Source organism: Oratosquilla oratoria, chromosome 25 (genome assembly GCF_046742065.1).
Source record: "Oratosquilla oratoria isolate Oo_2021 chromosome 25, ASM4674206v1, whole genome shotgun sequence".
Lineage (NCBI taxonomy): Eukaryota > Metazoa > Arthropoda > Malacostraca > Stomatopoda > Squillidae > Oratosquilla > Oratosquilla oratoria.
The window spans coordinates 17,186,017-17,203,516 of record NC_134801.1 but is presented as its reverse complement, the minus strand read 5'-3'; the positions used below and the strand labels follow the sequence as shown (position 1 = coordinate 17,203,516).

General features: G+C 37.7%; 1 protein-coding gene across 2 annotated transcripts in view; it reads left to right on the top strand.

Annotated features, from left to right (window-relative positions):
- LOC143038833 (opioid-binding protein/cell adhesion molecule-like) overlaps positions 1-17,500 on the top strand; it is a 363,047-nt gene that overhangs the window by 244,212 nt on the left and 101,335 nt on the right. The window lies entirely within an intron of this gene.

Below are 17,500 nucleotides of genomic sequence, written 5' to 3'. Positions count from 1 at the left end.
TAATCTTTTGTCACACACTACCACTGAGGTAAAAATCAAAGCAATGTTTTCTTTACAAAGGTTTCGTTTCCTCGAGTCGTGGACATGGCATATGAGCAGGAGAGAGCGACGTTGCCACTCCATCCCTTCTCTGGCCACGTCCCCACACTGCATTCAGAAAGCATTGCATCCACACGCACGTTCTCGCCATGTATAAATACATTATATATATATATATATATATATATATATATATATATAGAGAGAGAGAGAGAGAGAGAGAGAGCGGGCGGGTATGTGGGCGAGCCGTGCGGGCCGTGTTATCTGTGGAGATGTGGCAACACCGGGAAATTCCCTGACCCCGCCTTAGCGGCCACTTCTCGTTGCGTCTACTATAGCAGGAAGGATCATAGCAGGCGTTCTGACTCTCCGCACAACGAAATTCGTCGAGAAGCTATAAAAAAAAGTAAAAAAAAAAAAAAAAAAAAGTGAAGCAAGTTCCAGGCAAGTCAATGCTGACCTTGGCGAGAAAGATGGGTGTCAGAGTGATGTCTATGAAGAAAGCTCTGAACGAAGATCTTCGCTACTCCTCATACAAGAGGCGCAAAGGCCAAATACTCACCACCAAGGTCCAAAAGAGCCGCCTTACGAAAGCCAAGAAACTCCTCAACAAGGTCAAACACCCAGTTGAGCCGGGGATGCTCTGGTTCTTCTCAGACGAGAAGAACTTCTGCCAGGACCAGTTGCACAACGCACGGAACAACAGATGGCTAGCCTACAGTCGGCACGAAGTCCCGTGCTTCATGAAGACCAAGTTCCCTCAATCTGTGATGGTCTTTCAGTGTGTTTTCAGCGAAGTGACTCAGACTCAATTCAGATGGCTATATTGAGTTGCTGTCCACTGTTATCAAGTACTGTGTGGAGAGGGTGGCTGTAGGTAGACCATACGTGTGGCAGCAGGAATCAGTTCCCTGTCACACCTCCGGGAAAACCCAGAAGTGGCTGTCTGAGAACTTCTACGACTTAAGCAGCCCCAACAACTGGCCCCCCAACTCGCATGATTGCAACCCCATGGACTATTATGTGTGAGGCGCAGTTGTAAAATACACCAACCTTACCGCCTGAAACACCAAGGACGAGCTAATAGTAAAAGGTGCAGATAGAGATGATAGCTGAAGAGAAAGCGGTAAGAAGGAGAAGTATAGAACATTTTAGAGAGATGCTAAATGTGTTGGAGGATATGAAGGCAGTGTGGTAGCATTAGGAGGCGCTAAGAAAATGACACTGATGGGTGAAAATGGAGGGGAAATAAGAAAATATGAGGTGCAAGTAGTTATTAAAAGGATAGGAGTAGGAAAGGCACGTGTTTTCGATGGATGTCATGCAGAGTGTCTGAAGAAGGGAGGTACAGTAATAGTGGACTGGCTAGTGAGTTTGCTTAATGTGTGTCTAAGGGAGGGTAGAGATCCGGAGGACTGGAGGAGTGCGTGTATAGTTCTGCTTTAAAACGAAAAAGGGAAGAAATGTGAATGTATTAGTTTCAGATGGATCTGTTTGTTGAGTGTAGTTGGAAAGGCTTATGAGAGGGTTTTAATTGAGAATATCAGGAGAGGAACAGAGGGAGTAACTGGTGAGGAATAGTGTAGGCTTATAAAAGGTAGAGGTTGTATGGATTAGATTTTTGTGATAAGACATATATATGAGAAAGCTTTACCATAAGGTAGAGATATTTTTCGGGGGGTCTTCATGGATTTAAAAGAGATTTATGAGAAGGTGGGCAAAAATGCACTGTGGGAGGTATTGCAGATTTATGGGGTCGATGGAAAGCTGTTAAGGGAAGAAAAAAATATGAGAGTAGTAGAGCCTGTATCAGAATGAAACGTGGTAAGAGCAAGTGTTTTGAAGTAAAGGTGGGACTTCGTCAGGGATATGTCGTGTTGCCATGGGTGTTCAATGTGTACATGGAAGAGGTGTTGAGGGAGGTAAAGGCGAGGGTAATGGGCAGAGAATTGGAGATGGTTAAAAAAATGGAGAAAATGGAAAGTCAGCCAGTTGTTGTTTGTTGACAACACTGCGCTTGTGGCAGGGTCAGTGGGGGTATAATGGTGTTAATGACGGAGTTTGGTAGGGTATGCGATAGAAGAAAGTTGAATGTAAATGTGGGTAAAAGTAAGGTGATGAAATGTACAAGGGTGTATGATAGAGTTGGAGATAAGTTTTTTAAGAAAAGAGGGTGGAGAAATTGAATAGCTTTAGATATTTGGGGTCGTATGTGGCAGGAAAGGGAGGAGTAGATGTGGAGGTAAATTGTAGATTGAGAGAAGCAAGTGTCTTGGAGGATTAAATTTTTTATTGAGAAATAGGCAATTAGGAATAAATGGAAGGAGATTACGTATAGGGGTGACTGTGCCGACACCACTGTATAGGGCAGATTCATAGAGTTTAAGAGAGGCGGATAGGAAAGGTTTAAACGTGTATGAGATGAAATGTCTGAGAAGCATGGTAGGGGTTACAAGGTTGGGCTGAGTGAAAAACGAAGAGGTGAGGAGGAGAGTGAGGGTGGAAAAGGAGATGGCAGACATACACACACACACACACAGATATATATATATATATATATATATATATACATATACATATCCATATGTTGTGTGTCATGGTGACAAATGAAAAATGGTTCCACCGATAATGCAGAGGTTCGAGTCCTTGCGGTGGAGCTAATTGATATCTATCTATCTCTTGGTCTATCTATCTACCTATATATACATATACATATATATATACATGCATACATATATATATATATATATATATATATATATATATATATATTCATGTACATATAAATATATATATTCATGTATACATATATATATATATATATATTTTGGTAGGAGGCCATGTTGTATACATGATTTCAAGAAGTCTACAGCGACAATGGCGTTGTTGAGCTTATATTGAAGCTTTAATTTGTCTCGTGCAACAAGTTTCTGTGCTGGTTCCAAATTGCTGAGAAGGTGTTCAAAAGACATTTGGTGCGGTTTTCTCTTTTTTATTTTCCCCAATACGTATTTCGACCTTACTCGGTCATCCTCAGGGAGTTACAATGTTTTGATGATTACATTGGGTTTATATACAGGCCGTACATTGGCCGAACACTGGGAGAGGTCATTGCCTATAGCCGTGATCCGTAGCGTTGCGTACGTGGAAGTAGCAACTTTCTTGTGGATTGTGGAAATGGGTGTAATTGTTTGTGTTATGTACGTCTACTGCTTGGGAGTGTGGTTGTGGGCATGAATTGTATGTTAATGGAAGGTTTTTCAATGTAAATGTTCATTACTTCGGCCATCTTAAGGCGAAGGGGGTCGTGAGCTTTGTAAATTATTTTAGTGTTTTCGTTTAGTGTTTGTCTGGTGATGGTGGTTTTGTGTTCTTTTATCATGTGTGTTTTGATGGCGCCATTCTGGAGGTGGTATGTGAGTCTTTTGGAGAAGGTCATGGAAGTCATGCCAATGTATGAGGAGGTGCGGTGCTGACAATCACCGACAGGGCAATCGAACTTATACACGACGTTGACTTCTTGTAGAGGAGGGTTGGGGGGCTGGCTGTTGTTCTTCATTACCAGGGTGTGTGTTCTAGAGGTTTTGTAGTATATGATTAGGCGTATCTTAGTGTCTGGGTTGATGGGTCGAATGTTACGTGTGATAATATTTCGAAGTGCTCTTTCGTCTTCTTTGTAGCCGGTGTTCATATGTCCTTTGTAGTAGAGATCTAGTGTTGGTATATTGGTGTTTGTAGGTGTTGGTTGGGCGATAAAGGAGTTCATCTTGTTTTTGATGATGGATTCGATGGAGTGCTGTGGATAACCGTTGTTGACGAGTAGTGTTGTTATACGTTGTAGTTCGTTATTCGTAGTTTTCCATGTAGTGCTGTGGGAGAAGGCTCTGTTCACTAGTGATCGGATGACACTTTGTTTGTAGCGTTCTGGGCATTCACTACTGCCGTTAAGACAGAAACCGAGGTTAGTGTCTTTGACGTAGACTTCAGTTGTGAATCGATCTACAGCTGTGCCTACTAGTATATCTAAGAAGGGGAGAGTACCATCGTTGCGTTGGTGTTCATAGGTGTAATTGAAGGTTTAATGTTTCTTGAACATGTGTGAGAGTTGAGTTACTGATTGGGGATCTTTTGTGCTAATAAAGAGGTCGTCGACATACCGGACGTAGATGGAGGGCTTCATGTCAGGATTGTCGTTGAAGATTTTCTCTTCGATGGATCTCATATAGAAGTTGGTGAAGAATCAGTAACTCAACTCTCACAGATGTTCAACAAACATTCAACCCTCACACATGTTCAAGAAACATTCAACCCTCAATTACACCTATGAACACCAACGCAACGATGGCACTCTCCCCTTCTTTGATATAAAAGAAAGTTGCTACTTCCACGTACGCAACGCTACGGATCACGGCTATAGGCAATGACCTCTCCCAGTGTTCGGCCAATGTACGGCCTGTATATAAACCCTTGTAATCACCAAAACATTGTAACTCCCTCCCTGAGGATGACCGAGTAAGGTCGAAATACGTATTGGAGAAAAAAAAAAAAAAAAAAAAAGAGAAAACTGCACCAAATGTCTTTTAGACACCTCAGCAATTTGGAACCAGCACAGAAACTTGTTGCACGAGACAAATTAAAGCTTCAATATAAGCTCAACAACGCCATTGTCACTGTAGACTTCTTGAAATCATATATATATATATATATATATATATATATATGTGTGTATGTATGTGTGTGTGTGTGTGTGTGGGTGGGTGTCTGTGTGTGTGTGTGTGTGTGTGTGTGTTGGTCTGTCTGTGTATGTGTGTTCTCTGTGTGTCTTTTAACATATATATTATCGAAGATGAAGGAAAACTAGTAATATACACACATTTATACGAGTGACGATTAGCTCATATACTCTTAGTAGCATATCAAGAGAGGATACAATTACAAGAAATGAAAACCAGGAAGTACCTGAGAGCAAGTAACTTGGGTTTTGTATTCAAAGAGAGTCAACAAGTCATGATTTAGAACAAAATATTATAAAGCAAAACAAAATACAGAGCCATGATAATCAGGTATACAAAAGTACACTTAAGGAACACAAATATGGGAAAGACTGACGACGGATATAACTTAGTTTTTTTTTTACTTGAAGTTTGATTCACTAACTAGGAAATAAATAAAATGAAGACATGCATTGTGGGGGCGGTGATGCATGCTGAAACTCTATATAGACCTTTGAAGTTGTAAATGCAAATGTCGGTGGCCTAACATCAGCAGTATCAAGTCACCCAGCGTAAATTATGAAGCGCCCTTACAATGATTCAAATTATATATATATATATATATATATGACTACAATTTATGGTAGTATTATTATTGAATTTTTTTTATCTGCTTTTTCTCTTTCTCTGAGGGCATTTCCTCCTTCCACATGAAGTTGCCGTATAATGTCTTCTTGTTATCTTGATCTTTTGTATTGGTTATTTTTTCTTTAAAAATAGTTTATTTCTCTCGGCTCTGAAATTTAATTCATATGTGAAACCTACCATGACATTGCTAACGCCGGTGCTCTTAACTCCTGATATGAAGTCTAATTAATTCTTTGTTGGTCAATTTGGACTCCTCCATGTCCATTTACTACATATATGCTTTTGTAAAAAAGTGTTCATTGTTTTATGTTATAGTTTTTTTTTAGCAAAATTGACCAGAATCTCACCTCTATCATTTCTTTCAACTACTCCAAACTTTCCATTGCACGATTCATATACCATATTTTCCCCGTTTTAACATTAAAGTCAACAATTACTACCGTATATTTACTTTTTCTTTATCCATTACCTAATTTATATCACCACAGAAGGACTGAATTTTATTGTCTGAACGTTGTGAAGTTCATACATAAATCTGAATAATTTTGAGTGTTCTTTCTATACATTCTTATCATAATCCAAGCTACCTATCGACAACATTACCTCACTACGTTACCAACAACCTTTCGATTGATCAAGAATCCTAATCCACCATATATTTCTTTCTCCTTGCCACTACAATAGAACAAGTGAATTATAACAACATAATTCTTTCTTCCTTCCTTTGTACTTCACTCAGTCCTACGATGCCCCATTCAAGGTTCCCCAATTCTTCCAATAAATTTCTAGCATGGGGCCTTCTTAGAGGTTCTCACTTTGTAGATGATCTTTATTTGTTCATACCGTTTCAAGTCCGATACTTAGACTGCTTAGACATTGCTTATTTGCATTCGGTGGCACACTACTTGAAAGCACAAAAGGCAGTGCTGTTGGCCTGATAGCAGACGACAATCCAACAGGAGCACCCTGTTTTATTTTGGCTGTGCAAGTTACGTTTGCTATGAGGGAATTTTAGCAAAAAATTTACCTTTATGCCATCTGGTTTTCTGTGAAATATTTGTTTGTTGCCACATTATTCTGTGTATTCGGTGAAGCCCCATATACCTGCATGGAACCCAAAGTTCCTCAACGTCATTATAATAGTACTCCATATATCTATGAGGAATTTCATTGTTCACCACCGGAGACATGCCAGTTAGCAGTGGGTCCTGCTAATGTGTGTATGTGTACAAGCTGCTCTTTGTCTCTTTTTTCATACAAAACCTGCTCGACATATGTGACCTTGCAGATATTCTCAAACCTATATACATACATACATACATACATACATACATACATACATACATACATACATACATACATACATACATACATACATACATACATACATACATACATACATACATACATACAAGCATACATACATACAAGCATACATACATACATACATACATACATACATACATACATACATACATACATACATACATACATACATACATACATACATACATACATACATACATACATACATACAAGCATACATATATACAACCACACACACACACACACACACACACACACACACACACACACACACACACACACACACACACACACACACACACACACACACACACACACATATATATATATATATATACATATATATATATGTGTATATATATATATATATATATATATATATATATATATGTATATGTATATATATATATATATATATATATATATATATATATAACTGCTAAAACCACGAGGAAATCAAAGATAGGAATGCAGAACCTTTTCAGCTATTTAAGACATTTTCAAAGTACCAAACTCTTAAACATTAGAACTGAACAACATAAGAAAAATGTTAGGGATGGCAATAATTCCAGTGGAATCTTCAAGCATATTAAATTGAATAATTATCCTGTTGATTGGAGTAATGCCCATGCAATCTATTATACTAACAACATAATAGTAAGAAACTTAATAGAGTTTAGTTTGATCTATACCACCAGTGATCAAAATACCAACTTAGACAAGGGCTTATATAAACTTGACAGTTTTATCTGTCAAGAAATAAGCAAAAGAATAACAGGTAAAATGTGACCTAATGTCGCCCCTCCCTCATTAGTGGACGCATTGACCCTTGCGACCTGACCTACCGCCTTCCCTTTTCATGTATATATAATCCATGTATTTCTATCAAATCATGTAATTTTCGCACTGAAGATGTAATATACGAAAGCGCTCTACTTTGTTAGTTTCTTTTTCCAAGTGGTCTACTTTGTATAAGTGAACACACGTACCCGTGTTCTTATTAGCATTGTGGATACCACACGCTTCCTCAATACCTTCATCTCTCTCAACCCTGGTCTGGCACCGTTTGTCATGGACTATGCTTGGGCCTTGCCAAAACCCACAAACTACGATTACGGCTGTAGTTTCTACAAAATTGCTTGAAGGAACAGGTATTACCGAAGTCTGTTCTTCCCTAACGGCTTTTGAAGATGTCAGATCGTCTGTTCGATGATTTCGAGCGCATCATCTTGTTGAAATGTATTGACATTGCCAAATTAGAAGTGAAAGAAGCTTTTAGAATCAAAAGGGTCAAGTCGCATATTTTTCAGCAAGCCATACCATCCATTGATAAGGAAGTGCTTTTAGACTATTGCTTTTGCAATATGAGATCCATCTGTGACCATCTTGCCAAGAAATTAAAAAAACAAGTTACAAGAACTTATTGATAGTAGTGATTGAACCAAATATGCTAACAGTGAGTTTGCAGTTAATCTCTCTGACAAAATTCTTTGTACAAATGAGAAAACAGCTTTAGGATATGGACTTAGTTTTACCAACAATTCAAATCCCACGGATTTTGTCAGCTTTTGGTAAAGCTTTCTGTAATTAAAAGAACCATGATATATCTGTTGAAGATTTCAATATTTGTAAGGGCATTGGTTATGGTGCTTTATCACAAGAGACTGTTCCCAGAACGTTTTCAGAAGGCAATTATTAGTCTTAAAAAAGATAATTATTTACATTTTACCAAAATAGATAAATCTAATGCAGTTGTTATTTTAAACAAGGATGATTATCTTAGAAAAATGAATGATTTATTAGATGATAATAATACTTACACCCTTCTTAACAAAGGTAGAATGTAGATTGTATATATCTATTATAATAGAGTAGTGGCCTCTGTCTGTCTGTTTATTTGTTTGTTTATTTGTACACGAACTCCTCCTAGGGTCTTCGAGATAGACCCCCATAACCATATATATTCTGATACCCTATCACTCCAGGTACTTGGATAACTATATTTCATTTCGAAAAAAAAAATTGGTTAGGGTTAAGGGTTAAAGTTAGGAGGTTTATGTAGTATCCCCTGAAGTCGCGTAGTATTTTTTGTGACTTAAAGAATGATTATGATTAAGCAAACCATTGTATGTATCCATAATTATTATTTACATTTGTGAAATAAATGTTGCCACAAGTCATGATAGCTTTTGTAAGAAGAAAGCATGTTTATGGAAAATGATTGTATAATTTTACCAAATGTTGAAATATTGCCTATTTTTGTTTAATTTTGTACAGGCGGAAATAGCTCATTCACAAACTTCTACGTTTTTGCAGATAAGCCCCTATAACTATATATATTCTGAAGATAAATTAACTAGATACATTTCTTCACCTTTCAGCTGTAGACATTTATTGTCAATCCACACACATACACATACACACGCACACAAAAGAATGTGTAAACATGATATTTGTGTTTGTGTATGCATGTATTTTCAAACTAGGGTTTCCCAACTTCGGGAGGTGTGTGGGGGGGGGGCGCACAGCTGAGAGGGAGAGTATTTAAAGCTATATCTAACTTTAAAAATATTTTGGTTAGGGTTAGGGGTTAAAGTTATGTGGTTTATGGTGAGGGAACACGCCACTACTGTAGTCACCCCTTAAGCTATTATTTTTGTAACATAAGAATCAACATAATTAAACAAAGCATTGTATGTGTTCATGAATATTATTTATATTTGTGAAATTAATGTTACCCCAAACCATGATAGCTTTTGTAAGAAAAAATTATTCAAATGTAAAATGACTGTATAATTTTACCAAATGTTGAAATATTGTTTATTTTCATTTAATTTTAGTGCGGTGGAAATTTATTATTTACAAACTCTTCCTAGGTTGTTCCAAATAAACCCCTATAACCATATATATTCTGAAGATAAATAAAGTAGATACATTTCTTTACCTTTTAGCTGTAGGCATTTATTGTCAATCCACACACGCACGCAAAAGAATGTGCACATGATATTTGTGTTTGTATATACATGTATTTTCAAACCAGGGTTTCCCAACCTTCGGGTAGGGGGCGCACATCTAGGAGGGGGTGTGTTTAAAGCTTTATTTCATTAAAAAATATTTTGGTTAGGGTTATGGGTTAAAGTTAGGTATGGTATGGTTAGGTTAGGGATTATTCACGAACTCGCAGCAACGCGCGGATAATTGGCTAGTATATATATATATATATATAATGTATATATATATATATATATATATATATATATGCATGTATATGTATATGTATGTTTATGTATATATGTATTTATACATACATACATGTTCGACAAAACCTGGAGACTGGAGGCCCATATTGTGGGAATATATAAGCACAAGGCTCAATGTGCAAAGTTTATTATCTGACGATTTCATTCTAGCCATAGGAGAGTCCTGAGGTGCATGAAGAGTATCAGTGAACACAAACGACATATAAGTACCGTTTGGTGCTACTTAGGATAGGAAATGTACGGTTGAGGCCTGCCGCTTTCCTATTATGTCAAATATTTTCTTTACGACAGTAATAAAATGAAAGTCATACCAATGACTTAATTGTACCAGTTTTAACATTTACAGTAGGTGTTAGATTAATTTCGTCGTGTTACTCAATCACATGTAAATTAAGTTCATGTCTATGTATCTGTTAATGCTGTCCTTTTTCGTTCCCTAAACTTTCCAGAACAGTCATCTGTTGTTGTAGTAGTCTCTGTACAGGGTTTTAGTTACATTCTAAGCTATGATGTCTTTGCGCTTCATGACGGTGTTGTATAGGACTGATATCAGGTCTCTATGTGTAAGTGCTAGTTTTCTTTCCTCCACCCTAATAGCAAGTTTCTTTTGAGTCTATATCCCAATCATAGCACCAACACTGTACGTCATAATGACCTTCTGAATGGGGTCTTGATCCTTGACTCCGGTTAGATTATGATACAGGATATTATGTGCTCTCTGTGCTACCTGCATCACATTTTTTTCTCGTAGTACCCTAGCTGTCACCTCTAATGCGATTTTTATATGTGTTGGTGTGTCGCATCATTTTCCATTGTTGTATGGAGTATTTTCCGGGTTAATGGTTACTCATGCAGGACCATATGGACGATCCTACACAAACTTGCCACACCTGATCAAACCCCAGTGGTGAGGCAGAATGACTTTATCATTGCCTAGTGTCCTGTTACAGGCACCCTAAAATCAATACATATCTTCATGTCTATGTAATTGTGAATGTATATGAACTTATCTTTACACTTATTATAGATTACTTTTTATACATACACGTGTCTGTCACGTGTGGCATCCTTTTAGGGCTTGGGGATGCGAGTCTTATTGGATGAGCAATACTCCATTGATGTGGTTGCACTGAGGTAACTTTTTGGCGTTAAGAACACTTCTCGTTCTCTAATTCAAGTCGGGATGAGAGACCCCTCATGATTCAGAGACAAAAAGGTTGATTTGTTTGACCTAAACCTTTGAGTCAAACTTGCCATGAACAAAACTGCTGCCGCCTGGACCCCGCACAATCAGCGGTTTACCCTCCTCTCCGAGTTCCAAAGTAGAGTGTGTGTATAATATTGGGCTAAAAATAAATGTTAATCACCCCCACGGAGGTTTGGGGTGCAGGGGAAGGCATCCTTATATTATCATATATGGTAACCAGACATGGCGATTTGGGTTGGAGTGAACCTGCAACTTGCCCCCGTCAAAACCACCAGACCCTTTGCGCGTGTTGCTGGGTTGATATAAAAGAGTCCCAAATTCATTCAGTCAGGCCCGGGATGTATTTTCCACAGGCATTGAGTGTGAGTGCCTGAAATATTTTTATCTCTCAAAACGATTGACTACCCTTTTTATCGGCAGAACTCGGGAAGATTAGATAGAGTGACTTCCCCTGATTTAAAAGACCGGACAGTGGTGACATCGGTATTGAAGATCACTACTGCAACTGTTCAAGTCAAAGGAATGTGACACATTTAAGGAGATTAGCTAAAGAAATATCTAGCCCATTACAACATTCCACTATGGGGTTGATTTAGGTCGGTGAACGTCATGTCAGGAAGTCATTCGAAGATTGGCATTGTCCATAGTGTTAGTGACTCTCTCAAGGAGAGTATGTGTCGAAGTCGATATTTATGCAGGAGGCCTAGAATCCGATTTGAATCTTTAAATCGCCTGTGGTTGTTGTCTTGTTATACGAGTGTGGAACATGGACATTGAATGTTGGGTTGGAAAGATGTTTCGATCTCTTTAGTAAAAGTTACCTTCACAGAATCATGGGATATCACTGAGATGATTTTATATGAAACCAATGACTTCTCTGTGAGAATCAGGTAAAGTCTGTTACCAACATTGTTCGTAAACGTCAAATCCGGCAATATGGGTATATGGCACGCTTCTTTGAGACAACTCTTGGCGGAATATAGGAAGAGGTCGTCCACAGAACTGATGGCTAGGGAAAGTCGAACACTCCTGTCGAAATTTGTTTAGACTGGAAAGTCTGGCTCTGTGTCGTGAGCGTGTGAATGAAACGACGAACCTCTCAACATATACTCTCAATTTATGATGAAAATGTAGCATTTTCTTTCTCTAAATGGAGGAACTTGTCCTATCCTCCAAAATCTTAGTATTCCAATAGTTTTATACTTTGTTAAAGAATTTGACAAACTCTTCTCTAACTACATCCTCAATACTTCCATTAATACCTTACTTTTTTCTCTTCCTCTTTTTCATTCTGGAACGTTGTACTTTATCATCATATTTGTCATTCGTAACATTTGCAGATACATTTGACAAGACCCTCTCCAAAATAAGCAATGTAAAATCTCCCCAATTTCTTATACAGCCACTGTTTTCTTTTATCAAATAGGTCATCTATTCAATCTAGACATCGATGTAGTTTTTTTTTTGTATCTAACTTATTCTTTGTGAACTTAGCCAGATAGTTATTTTTACTTACATCCTAAAACTCATTCAATTAACCCTTAAACCCCCATCAACCGATAAAATTTCTTCCGTTTATTTCGTCTTCATCCCTTTGAAACATGTGAAAAATTTCTTAAACGTTTTTTTACTTATATTGATCAATTATCTCTATCACTTTTGTATCATTTTGCAATACTTCCAATATTCCATCGTTTTTTCCCTCCCAGTAATTTAAATACCCCTTAGATAAACTTTCTCTGAAATAAACGCCAATATATACAACAAATGAAAATGAAATTAAAGTATATTCATTACCCTTTCCACGTCCTTTATAAACCCAGTACCTATACTGCACTATTTTTTTTAGCATCTACTGGCCTGAATTAATATGATGATTTTTTAAAACCAAGAAGCCACTTAACAAAATTTTGTTACCCTTAAAAATACTTTTATGCAATTTTTGTCACACATCTACATTTTACTTAGGTTTACCGCAGACTACAACTCTGTTATCATATAGGCTTTCCTGTGCCTCTTCTATTCTCATTTAATCTTCGAACTCCTCACTCATCGTCGGCACGACCGCCAAGATTTGCATTTAAATAATCTGATGGCGAGTACCTCCCACCATTTTCAAACTTTGCAAACCTTCAAACTCAGCCCAGAATAACTTTTCATATATTCTCTCTTTTCTCATTTGCTGGCGTATACGCATGATCACACAATATATTATGCAAATCAGCTTTCATTTAGATTTCCAGAATTCTTGCCTTTTCTCATTCATAATCTTTTATATTCTCCATCTATTTCATCGCAGAGATTGCTAATATACTTTCTTGTCTGCACTTATTCATTCACTCTCATTTCAGTGTCATGTCTCGCATTTGTCATATATTCTCTAATCCAGGGCTTGTGTTGAAAAATCCAATTTCACTTGATGATTTACCTCTTAAAAACATGCAGATATATGCCCATTTATTGGAACAGTATATTTTCATCAATCAATTGTTACTACAACAGCTATATCAAGTGACTGTGACATCTCCAGTTGGAAAATATAAACTAGCATGGAATTAGCAAAAATCGTTTATGAGAAGTATCGTTCACATAGTTGAATAGGTCGTGGATTATAAAAATATCACTTTTGATTTAACACCATTTCTATATATATTTCAATATTCTAATTTTCTCTCTTTGGTTTGAGTAATATTCCATCAAAATTTATTGTTATTTGTTAAATATACTTACCTGGTATTGACCGCATTGTAATGCACAGTATTGATTGTATGGTAACATATGCACTCACGGGCCAAAGTCACGTATCGTTTTTCTATGTTAGAGAAAAATTATAATATTTTTGTATTACAGCTGTCCCTCCTTTATAGTGATTCCTTGAAACTGTCCTTTACCACATCTATGACCGCCTTTCTGGAGATCCCTTGTGGTGGTAATGGTTGGGGGGAGGAAGAATTCTGCTAACATAGTTCCTACAAGTGTGGTAAAAAATGACTAAGTGATGTGACTAGGAATCTTCCTCTCTGTATGTACTACGAAAAGTCAAAGCTTAACCTCTTCAATACGAGTCAAACTCTTGTGCGGAGCATCGGATGCCTGAGGTACGATGATTGATGCATCACAATACTCCCGTTAAAAATATAAACTCACTAATGTATGACTCAATCTCTTTCACTGAGTAATAATAAGCACAGAAAACGTAATCAAGCCAGTTCACAGAATTCGGGGGTAACTCAGCTATAACTACAAAATAAATATAATCAGGACACCGACATCGCCATCCTCGTATACATACTCGCTCCCCATGACGCCAAAGTAGGCGTCATCGGATGGAGGAGTGAGGGTTTGGGAGGAGAACTCCAACCAGAACCCTAATTATTGGGTCATCAAATATGGGAGTGTACATCTAAGCTGAAGGCGAGTCTCAGAAAATGGTGGAGATAGTGTCGGGAGTGATAAGTGGTCGAAATACGAAGAACGAAGGATTGGCTCTGCGGGAAAACTATAAGATGGGAAAGTATGTGATGAAGTAAGGGCGAATGTCTTAAAGGTTAATGTGAGCGTGGGTAAAACTGGGATAGAATGTATGGTCATGGTAGTGAGAAAAGTGAAAAGGGATGGCCGGATTTTTGGATCAACTTAAATAAATGTTTAGAGATTTTTGAGAGGGATGTAAATGTAGTAGTGTCGGGTAATCTCAATTTCAAACTAAAAGATGAGGCAAAATATAGAGTGCTTGGGAGGTTTTGGGTGCAAGGTAGGAGTTACATTGGAGAGATGATGTTAAAGAGGTGTTTAAGAAGGGAATTGATGATAGAAAATACAATGTTTAAGAAGAGAGCCAAGCATCATTTTATATAGGAAATGATGGTGGAGGGAAGGATGGTTGATAAGACATTAACTGACTATTTACTGAGATCCAAAGGAAGAACTAGAATAATTCTGAATATTCTGGGTGTCCTAGAAGAATGGTAATAATGTTTTGGCTAGAAAAAATATTTGGCGTGTGGCTAAGGGAGAAGAATGTGCCTGATGACGGGTAGAGAGCATTTATACTTCTTCTATATAAACGGAAAGGGGACACATACAAATGTTGTCGGTTTAGAAGGATCAGTATGTTGAGTGTAGTTGGAAATGCATATGAGAAGTTGTCGAGACAAATAGGGGAGGAATAGAATAGTGTGAATTTAGAAAAGGTAGAGTATGAGTGCATTTTTTAAAATTGTATAATCATTATCATCATTATTAGTATTACTTTACCTTTACCTTTACCATACACCAGGTAGGGCCAGTGCCCTGTCAGTTGTGATGCCTCACGAAACTTCTCCACCAGGTACGATCCTCGTAAATTTCCTCTTCTTCCACACTCTCTATTGTTGATCCTCTCGCTTCAATTGCTTCCCTCACTCCATCTCTCCATCTCTTTCTGGGTCTTCCTACCGGCCTCTTCCCTCTTGGATTCCATCGATAATATTTAGCAGGGTACCTTTCTTGACTCATCCTCATGATGTGTCCATACCATCTCAGTTTACTTCTTTCTACAAATTCTAATATTGATTCGATGTCCAGTTCATCTCTGATATCCTCATTTCTTAAGCGATCTCTTCTTGTTACTCCCTTTATTAATCGCAACATTCTCATCTCTGCTGCCTGTATCTTGCTCTTTAATCTCATTGTTAGTGTCCAGGTCTCTGAGCCATATGTTAATACTGGTCTTAGTATCGTTTTATATATGATGACTTTAACTTTTGATGGTATGAGTCTGTCTTTTAGTAGTGGATACATTAATCTTAGATTATTTGTATATTTTTCGATTCTGCTTGTTATTTCTTTCTCCATATAACACCTCTCGTGTATTTGAACTCCCAAGTACTGAAAGTCTTCCACTTGTTTCAATTGTATTCCATCTATTACTATCTCAATATCATCTCTCTCTCTCGCCACCATCATTACTTTAGTTTTATTTGCATTTATCATAATTCTTGACTTTTTCAATTCTTCATTCCATGCATTTAGGGTATCCTGCAATTTTGTACGAGACTTTGTGATTATCGCAATATCATCTGCATATGCCAATGTAGTTACCTCTCCCCCAAGTCTCAACCTCTTCATGAACAGCACAAACAGTAAAGGAGATATCACACCACCCTGTCTTACACCCTCAGTTACGTCAAACCAGTTATCCTCTCTTAGCTGGGTCCTTACCGCACTGACATTATTTCTGTAAAGACTCTTTATAGCTCTAATTGATGAGGGTTCTATCATATATGTTGGGTCTTCTAAAGTCCCAACATAAATCATATAGGGACTCGGCAGTACATACCACGTTCCACCCGAGTGCACTCGGCAGAATGATTAGTCCGTGAACTAATTCGTTCTGTTTTGAAGGGTCGCGGTGGAGTGACGAGTACGGTCCTCGCCTTGTAAGAAGGAAGCCGCTCTGGCGGGGGTTCGAATCCCAGCAGAAGAGTTTATTTCCAAATGTCAAATTGACACACACACACGCACGCACACACACACACACACACACACACACACACACACACACACACACACACACACACACACACACACACACACACACACACACACACACACACACACACACACACACACACACACACACACACACACACACACACACACACACACATATAAATATATATATATATGTATGTGTGTGCGTGTGCGTGTGTGTATGTGTGTGTGTGTGTGTAGATGTGCGTATACATGTACGTACATGCTTAGAGAGTTGTGTTAGCAATGGAAATGTAGAAGTGATGTGGATGAGCCAATAGCTGTAGTAGTAAGGAAGTAAAGCTCTTAGTGAATAGATGATATTGGAGATGTATTTAGAAAATGTAGTGTTTAGGAAGAGAGCCAAGCATAAATATATGTGGGAATGGGTGGTGGATGGAACGATGGTTGATAAGACAAATATGGGCTATGTAGTTGTATCAAAAGGAAAGATATGAGGAATTTTGAAAATTTATGTTGTCAAGTGGTTGATGGAAGTATAGTTGATAAAACATTTATGGGCTATGCAGTGGTATCAAACTGAAAGATATGAGGAATATTGAAAATTTGTGTTGTCAAGGTAGAGGTTGGGAGGTTGTCAGATCATGCTTTAGTAGTAGTAGGGATATTAAGGGTGAAGAAAAATGGAGGAAATAAAAGGGTAGGCGAAAGAAAGTTTTTATGGTTTTAAAAATTTAATAGGAAGCAAATGGAGAAAAAAAACCAGGATAAGTTGATAGGAGTGTGGTAGATGGTCAGGAATAGAATAGAATTAAGAGTACAAAAAGAATCGG